At 43.5% G+C, this 8,182-nt stretch overlaps 1 non-coding gene across 1 annotated transcript; it reads right to left on the bottom strand.

Annotated features, from left to right (window-relative positions):
- Positions 1 to 7,428: 7,428 nt before the first annotated feature.
- On the bottom strand, positions 7,429 to 7,503 carry Trnas-aga. The gene has a single exon. It is a non-coding gene; the product is annotated as a tRNA-Ser (tRNA).
- Positions 7,504 to 8,182: the final 679 nt, after the last annotated feature.

The following is an 8,182-nucleotide window of genomic DNA, read 5'->3' as shown; positions in this document are numbered from 1 at the left end:
AGCTGCACTGCCTTTTCTTATTTTCTGTTGTGTGTATTTGTATGGTTCATAGCCGATGTATTTGAATTAAAGTTGAATTGTTTTTAGTGGTGTTTTAAGTCATGGGCCTTCAGCCGCTTTAAAATTAAAGTTCCTTGCTTTTCAAGTGTTAGATTGTTTGGGCTTTCAGCCTGATTAATGTACTGTTTGAAGATAAAGCCTTGGGCCTTCTGCATAATAAAAATAATTTTAGTTGTGCTTTAAGTCATGGCCCTTCAGCCGTTTTAAAATTAAAGTTCCTTGCTTGTCAGGTGTTAGACTGTTTGTGGTTTTCAGCCTAATTGAAGATAAGGCCTTCTGCTTGTGTTGTTTATTTAATTTTACCTTGAGTCTTAAATCATCGGCCTTCAGCAGTTTTTAATTAAGGCTGTTGCTTTTCAAGTGTTAGATTTTTGGGCCTTCAGCCAAACTATAGAACTTATTTAACGTGAGGTCTTCTGCATTCTAAATATTCCGTTTGGCGTCTCAATTTTGAGTTAATGGCTTTTAGCCGTTTTTTTAAATACTAACATCTAAATCCATACTCCACAAGCCACGTGACGGTGTGTGGCTGAGGGTACCATGAGTACCTCTATCGATTCTACTCCAGACTCGTATTGTTCGTGGAAAGAAGAATAGTCGGTATGCCTCTGTGTGGGCTCTAATCTCTCTGATTTTATCATCACGGTCTCTTCGCGAGATATACGTAGGAGGGAGCAATATACTGCTTGACTCCTCGGTAAAGGTATGTTCTCGAAACTTTAACAAAAGCCCGTACCGAGCTACTGAGCGTCTCTCCTGCAGCATCTTCCACTGGAGCTTATCTATCATCTCCGTAACGCTGTCGCGATTCCTAAATGATCCTGTAACGAAGCGCGCTGCTCTCCGTTGGATCTTCTCTATCTCTTCCATCAACCCTATCTGGTTCTGCCCTTACGGCATAAGATAGTGTGGCGTATTCAGCCGATAACTAAGTTCAGGAATTCGTACTGTAATGTTTGGTCAAATAAATAAAGTTATGTGTGTTAGAGTTTAATTGACAGCTGCTCATTTTGGCCCCTATCCTCAATTCCAACTATCTGTACTGTCCTGCGGGTTTAGCAGGATGTCCCAATGACGTGGAACATAGTGGATCAATGCGTTTAAACGATCTTCATAAAACCCTGAAGGTCTTCGAGAACGTGGAGAGTCACTAATGTTAAAACGATCCTCCTTAAATTGAGAAAATTTTATTGCCGTGTTCGGCCCACGATATGATCCCAACACACGGTGCAAATGTTTGTGGCTACCTCCGCTGCTGTGTTCCTTCTATTAAACTAAAACAGAAGAATAGTTTGGAGCCGGCCGCTGTGGCCGAGCGTTTGTAGGCGCTTTAGTCCGGAACCGCGCTGTTGCTACGGTCGCAGGTTCGAATCCAGCCTCGGGCGTGGATGTGTGTGATGTCCTTAGGTTAGTTAGGTTTAAGTAGTTCTATACGGGACTGATGACCTCAGATTTTAAGTCCCATACTGCTTAGAACCAATACTCCTGAAATGTTCAGATTTCTTCACTTGGCAGTTCATTTTATAGCTCTCACAGCTCCACTTACTACCTCCAAATGACAAAATTATAATTTTTACACGCAATTAGATACAGTGAACTACAAGTAAAAAATTAAAATCGATAAATAAACCCATAGCAACCGGGATACCATCATGCAAAACTAAAACTTCAAGAACGTATGGAACAACCTAATATGTATTCCAGCACTCGAATGAAGAACAACTGCCAACATGAGTGACTTAAAGTAGATGTACGAGAGGCAAGTCCGTGCAAAGTCCGAGAGGTGGCACCACCGGCGGGTATTTCGGTCATGTTTAGTTAGTAGCATCTTTATAAAGAACACACACCAAGTTTCAGCCATATTGGTCACTTCTTTGTGTTTGTTTTTCGTGTGAATCAAGGAAGTCGACTGATTGTCAAAAAAAATGGACGAAAAAGAATTTCGGGCGGTGATTAAACATTACTCTATGAAAGGCAAAACGCTTCAGGAGACTAAAGAGAAGCTTGATAAACATTACGGTACTCTGCACTTTCGATTAGAACAGTTTATAAGTAGTTTCAAAATTTTCGGAGTGGCCATATTGGCACAAGTGATGCTGAACGTTCTGGACGCTCTGTGGATGTCACGACCCCAGAAATCATTGATAAAATCCATGATTTGGTGATGGATGAGAGAAGAGTTAAGGTGCGTGAGATTGATAGGGCTGTGAGCATCTCGAATGAACGGGTACATAATATTTTGCATAAACATTTGGACATGAGAAAGCTATCCGCAAGTTGGATTCCGCGATTGCTCACGCTTGACCAAAAGCGGAATCGTGTGAAGTATTGCAAGGATAGTTTGCAGCTGTTCAGGAAGAATCCGCAGGGTTTTAAGCGTCGTTTCGTCTCTGCGGATGAAACATGGATACATTACTATACTCCTGAGACCAAACAACAATCTAAACAATGGTTTACCAAGGGAGAATCCGGATCAAAAAAGGCGAAGACCATTCCTTCGGCCAGAAAGGTTATGGCGACTGTCTCTTGGGATTCACAAGGGATAATCCTCATCGACTATCTGGAAATGTATAAAACTATGTCAGGTGCATGTTATTCATCGTTATTGGACCGTTCGAAAACCGATCTGCAAGAAAAACACCAGCGATTGGACCGCAAAAATATCCTTTTCCATCACGACAATGCACCATCACACACCACAGCAGTTGTGGTCTCAGAATTATTGGAGATAGGATTCCAACACATTTCACATCCCCCCTGTTCTCCAGACTTGGCTCCCTCGGTCTACTATTTATTCCCCAATTTGAAGAAATGGCTGGCGGGAGGAGGTGACTGCAGCAACTAATACCTATTTTGCAGACTTTGACAGTTCCTATCATTCGGAAGGGATCAACAAATTGGGACAGCGTTGGACGAAGTGTATATGTCTATAAGGAGACTATGTCGAAAAATAATAAAGGTTTACCCAAAACATGAAAGTAGTTTTTATTTATGCACGTGCTTTTCAAACGTCCCTCGTACTCGGTGTAGCGAAGCAGCCTTAGTCACTTAATAAAGGCTAGGCCTCGAGACCTGACTGTATACCAGACAGGATCCTTTCAGAGTCCGTTGATGCAGCAGCTCCGCAGTCAGTAATAATATACCACGGCTCCCTCGTCGAAATATCCGTATATAAGAGCTGAAAAGTGCACAGATCACAGAAATACCCAAGAAGGAGTAATGAGCTGAATTACAGACCCGTATCACTAACGCCGATTTTCAGTAGGATTTTCTGACATATGCTGTGTTCAAACATTATAATTTACCTTGAAGAAAACGATTTACTGACAAATAGCCAACAAGGATTCAGAAAATATCACTCTTGTGAAACACAACTTTCTCTTTATTCTCATGAAGAAAGAGTACTATCGATCTGAGCTGTCATACTGGTTCCATATTTTTGAATTTACAGAAGGCTTTTGACACCATTGCTCACTTTGCTCACTAACGACTTTTAATCACATTGTGTTTCTACAGTGTATCGACTGAGTTGTGCGACTGGATTACTGTGTTCCTGTCATAAAGGTCATAGTTTGTAGTAACTGACGGAAAGTCATGCAGTACAACATAAGAAATATCTGGCGATCTCGAAGGAAGTGTTATAGCCCTTGCTGGCCGGAATGGCCGAGCGGTTCTAGGCGCTACAGTCTGGAACCGCGCGACCGTTACGGTCGCAGGTTCGAATCCTGCCTCGGGCATGGCTGTGTGTGATGTCCTTAGGTTAGTCAGATTCTAGTATTTCTAAGTTCTGGGGGACTGATGACCTCAGACGTTAAGTCCCATAGTGCTCAGAGCCATTTGAACCATTTTTTATTAAAATAAAAACGTTTTTCGATTCGGCGGGATCTTCTCACGAAAATTCAATCATCATTTTTCCTCTGCTAATGCGAAAATATTTTGTGACACCCACCCACATAGGGAGAAATTATCATCATAATAAAATAAGAGAAGTCAGAGCTCGCACGGAATGATTAATGTGTTCGTTTTTCGCGGGTACTCTTCGAACGTGTAACAGTAGACAAGTAGCTTGAAGGTGGTACGATGAACCCTGTGTCAGGCACTTGATAGTGAATTGCAGAGTAATCATGAAGATGAAGGTTTAGTTGTAGGGAGGTACATATTCCCGAGATAATCACACATTTCTCTGAGGAAGGTCGCTGCAACACAGCCGCAACGTTGGATCACTTCAGTATTCATGGAGGTATGTTCTGTCTTTGGAACTAAATGAAGGGCAGTTTATTTTTTGTCAAATGCGTTTCTCTTCTCCTATTTATGAAGCACTTTCCGTGGCGATTTCCAGTGTTAGTAGTCCATGTGTGTGGTCCTGGAGATCTGTTGATTCGGTTCCCATACTTCAGATGGCCCATTTCCGGAGTTTTTTCACTCACGCTAATTACAACACTTCACTTGAACTGTCTATTGTGTGTTCAACATGTGTGTAGTGTTGGCAACACTACTCACTGTTGCTGTCTTTGAGTCACCATTCAAATACAAAGGCAAAATACAGTAACTGTGCTTGAAAATCAGGTGCCGACAGTGACCGTAAGTGGCTGTGGCTGTAAGTGGTATGGATACAGCATGTGTGCAAGTGTAGAAAATGAAATATTACACGGAAGTGGTGTTTCTCGCCCATGTCCATTTAACCTATTTCCTTCTTCAATGTGTGTTGTGTACTGAAACTTCGTTCGTACGTTTTTACATTCTTCGTTTCAGTTGATTAACAGCACATGAAATAATAACCACACACAGGCTTTCATTAACTGCGGAGGCATTCACTGGAATCTGAAACAGCTGCAGCTACTGATGAATACCACATAATGATCACGCTGTGAATATGCTGGCCACGCGGAGCAATCGCGGCAGCTTCACAGCCCCCAGGTTGCAGAGGCGCCACAAAAGCGCCATTTAGCCTCGTCAACCGCGTGCCCAGCGCACAAATCCTGTTAGCGGGTCAGTGCCAAATCGGTTTTGGTCGGGGACACGTGTTCGAGAGTGCTTTAGCTGTCGCTCTGACAGATTCGGAAGCGGCTCTGTTTACTGGTCGCCACGTAAAACACCGCTTATTTGTCGTTCATTATTGATTATCATTGTACTAGTCTGGTATTCTGATATCCTTATCGCGCGTATTTTGATAGTAACATTGAAATAACAGTTCTTATTATTACCGAGCAAGCCCGACCGTCGTAACTATGGGAGTGGTTTTAACATAACTTGATGATTCATTCGCAGAGATACTGGAGTGATGGTAGAAGGTTACGAGACGACTTAATTGAAGTTTCCAGCTGGTGTGATGAATGACAGCTTGTTATAACTGCACGTTAAGGCAGGTGAGTAGGAAAAGCAATCACATAACGTTCAAAAACTATAATGGTTGTATGCTGCTTGACGTAATGAACGACTAGGCGTAAGGCAGCAAAGCGATATGAAATTGAGCGAGCACGTTACTGGTGTAGTAGGGAAGACGATTGGTCGACTTCAGTTAATTGGAAGAATTTTAGGAAAACGCAGCTCCTCCATAAATATGACCACATATAAGTCGCTAGTGCGACCAATCATTGAGTGCTGCTCGAGTGTTTGGAATCCACACTATATCGGATCAAAGGAAGACATCCAAGCAATTCTGAGGCAAGCCGCTGGATTTGTTACCGATAGGCTGGACCAACATGCAGCTATTATGGAAATGCTTTGTGAACTAATATTTGAATCTCTGGAGGGAAAACGAAACACTACGGGGAAGCCGGCCAGTGTGGCCGTGTGGTTCTAGGCGCTTCAGTCTGGAACCGCGTGACCGCTACGGTCGCAGGTTCGAATCCTGCCTCGGGCATGGATGTGTGTGATATCCTTAGATTAGTTAGGTTTAATTAGATATAAGTTCTAGGCGACTGATGACCTTAGAAGTTAAGTCACACAGTGCTTAGAGCCATTTGAACCACTACGGGGAAAATAAAGAGAAGCGGCACTTGAAGCTGTCTATAGACAGATTCTACGGTAACCGAAACATATTTCCCGTAATTATCCGAAGATAGGAGTAATCAGGACTCTTATGAGGCATATAGACAGTCTTTCCCCTCGCTCTATTTGCGAGTGGATCAGGAAACGAAATTACCAGTAGTAGTAAAAGGCACCCGCCTCCGTGCGCCATACGGTGTTTTGAGGAATATGCGTGTAAATGTGCTGAAACTATGTGACCTCCTGTCGCTTAACAGAGAGGCCTCGCCAGCACTTTCTTCAGAATTACCTGTGACGTAGATATTTACGGCAACACTAGAGAAATCCAACCTCATTTTTCTAATTGAGATACTCTCTCGAAACATTGATTCTGTAATATGTATAACTGCTGTTCATTGTAGCTTTTAAGTAATCACAATTGATGTAACTTAATTTGTAGCTGTGCAGCTCCCTGTCTAACGAAACAGTGTTAACACTAGAACATTATCGATTTTTATGCATGCAGTCATTGAGAGAGTCGCGGTTTTATCAGTCGTGGCTTATCAGAGATTCGCATACTAACAACACCTATCAGTGAACCATTGTAACTAAACGCAAACAACCCTGTAAATATTTTCGATAGTATTAGTAAAATTAAAAAATTAAAAGAAAACATAGTAAAATTTTTTTATTGTGAGAATGTTGCCCTAGGAACAAATCAGTGTTTATATTTTGTAAGAACAATTCAGAACGTCAAAGTTAAACAATGAGTAAGGAAAGCACATAAGTGAAGAGGGATCCATTTCTGACGCGTGGATCCATGATTAGCCACCTAAATTACAATGTTCACATTCTTTCAGTCCAGGTGCCTTCACCAACACCTTTAGCTAACATTAGTTTCGCCCACGGACTTACTATAAAGATTTACCCCATGAGACAAGGGAAAATTTCCAAATATGAATCATCAGGCCGCTCTTACTGTCTCGGAGACACAGAATCCGTTGAAAGAATCACCAAACTTGTGATGCAACCAAGCCTGAAAAATATCATGAGTCCCTCACTATATAAATATAAATATTAGTATTTTTGTGTCGGCTAACATGGGAGTAAGCACAGACACAAGGAAGGAGAAAAGTTGCGGTGACTGGAGGCAGGAGTCGAAAATGATCTCTCCATACACTTCCAGATTAAAAGAACACTTCATTTCTAACAACTAAACAAACATAACTTAACTTCTCGTTATGAAGTGGCTTGATGTCCTTACTGTGCCTCGTTCATGCAGTTAGTTTGACACTCTAGTTCTACTCCCAACACGTAGGCTAAGTATCGTCTTGAGAATGAGATTTTCACTCTGCAGCGGAGTGTGCGCTGATATGAAACTTCCTGCCAGATTAAAACTATGTGCCGGACCGAGACTCGAACTCGGGGCCTTTGCCTTTCTCGGGCAAGTGCTCTACCAACTGAGCTACCCAAGCACGACTCACACCCCGTCCTCACAGCTTTAATTTTGCCAGTATCTCGTCTCCTACCTTCCAAACTTTACAGACGCTCTCCTGTTACTCAGTACTGATGCTTTCAAAGTCTGCGAAAACACTGGACCGATCAGTGATGGGAGGCTGGTTAAGTCAGCGTTGACAGGGGGCGCTGAACTCTGTCTTCGTGTGAGTGTGGCACTGCTCGCTTTTTTCATTGGCGCGCGGGTCAGCGCCTTCTTGATGCAGTTTCGCGGCGCTGCGCTGTGCGGTGTGCAGTCGAAGCCTTAGGAGTGCACATTCATCCTCCCCCCCTCCCCCGCCCAATATTCGTACAGGGAGACATTTTACGACAGTTGGGGGGTGGGGGGTAGGGTGAGGCAGGAAGCTGGGTGGCGGAGGAACCGAGAGCCGCAATTGAGGCCGACGCGGAGCCCCTGGCCGCGCACCGACAAATGTCCTGCGCTCGAGGGCAACGCGGTCAGATAACCCCAACAGCGCCCACCCTCTTCCTGAGTCGGTCCCACGGAAAACGGAGAGGGTGGCGATGATGACGGCGGCGGCGCCGACGATGTCGACGCGCAAGATCCCAGTAATATGCGTCGACCGGCCCGGCCCCAAGATCCCAGTAATATGCGAATCTCGGGACAGAATCTCGCATTCGACAAGCATGAATCTGGTTA

Source organism: Schistocerca piceifrons, chromosome 2, assembly GCF_021461385.2.
Source record: "Schistocerca piceifrons isolate TAMUIC-IGC-003096 chromosome 2, iqSchPice1.1, whole genome shotgun sequence".
Lineage (NCBI taxonomy): Eukaryota > Metazoa > Arthropoda > Insecta > Orthoptera > Acrididae > Schistocerca > Schistocerca piceifrons.
The sequence above is the reverse complement of the archived record's forward strand: the minus strand, read 5'-3'. Positions and strand labels throughout refer to the sequence as shown.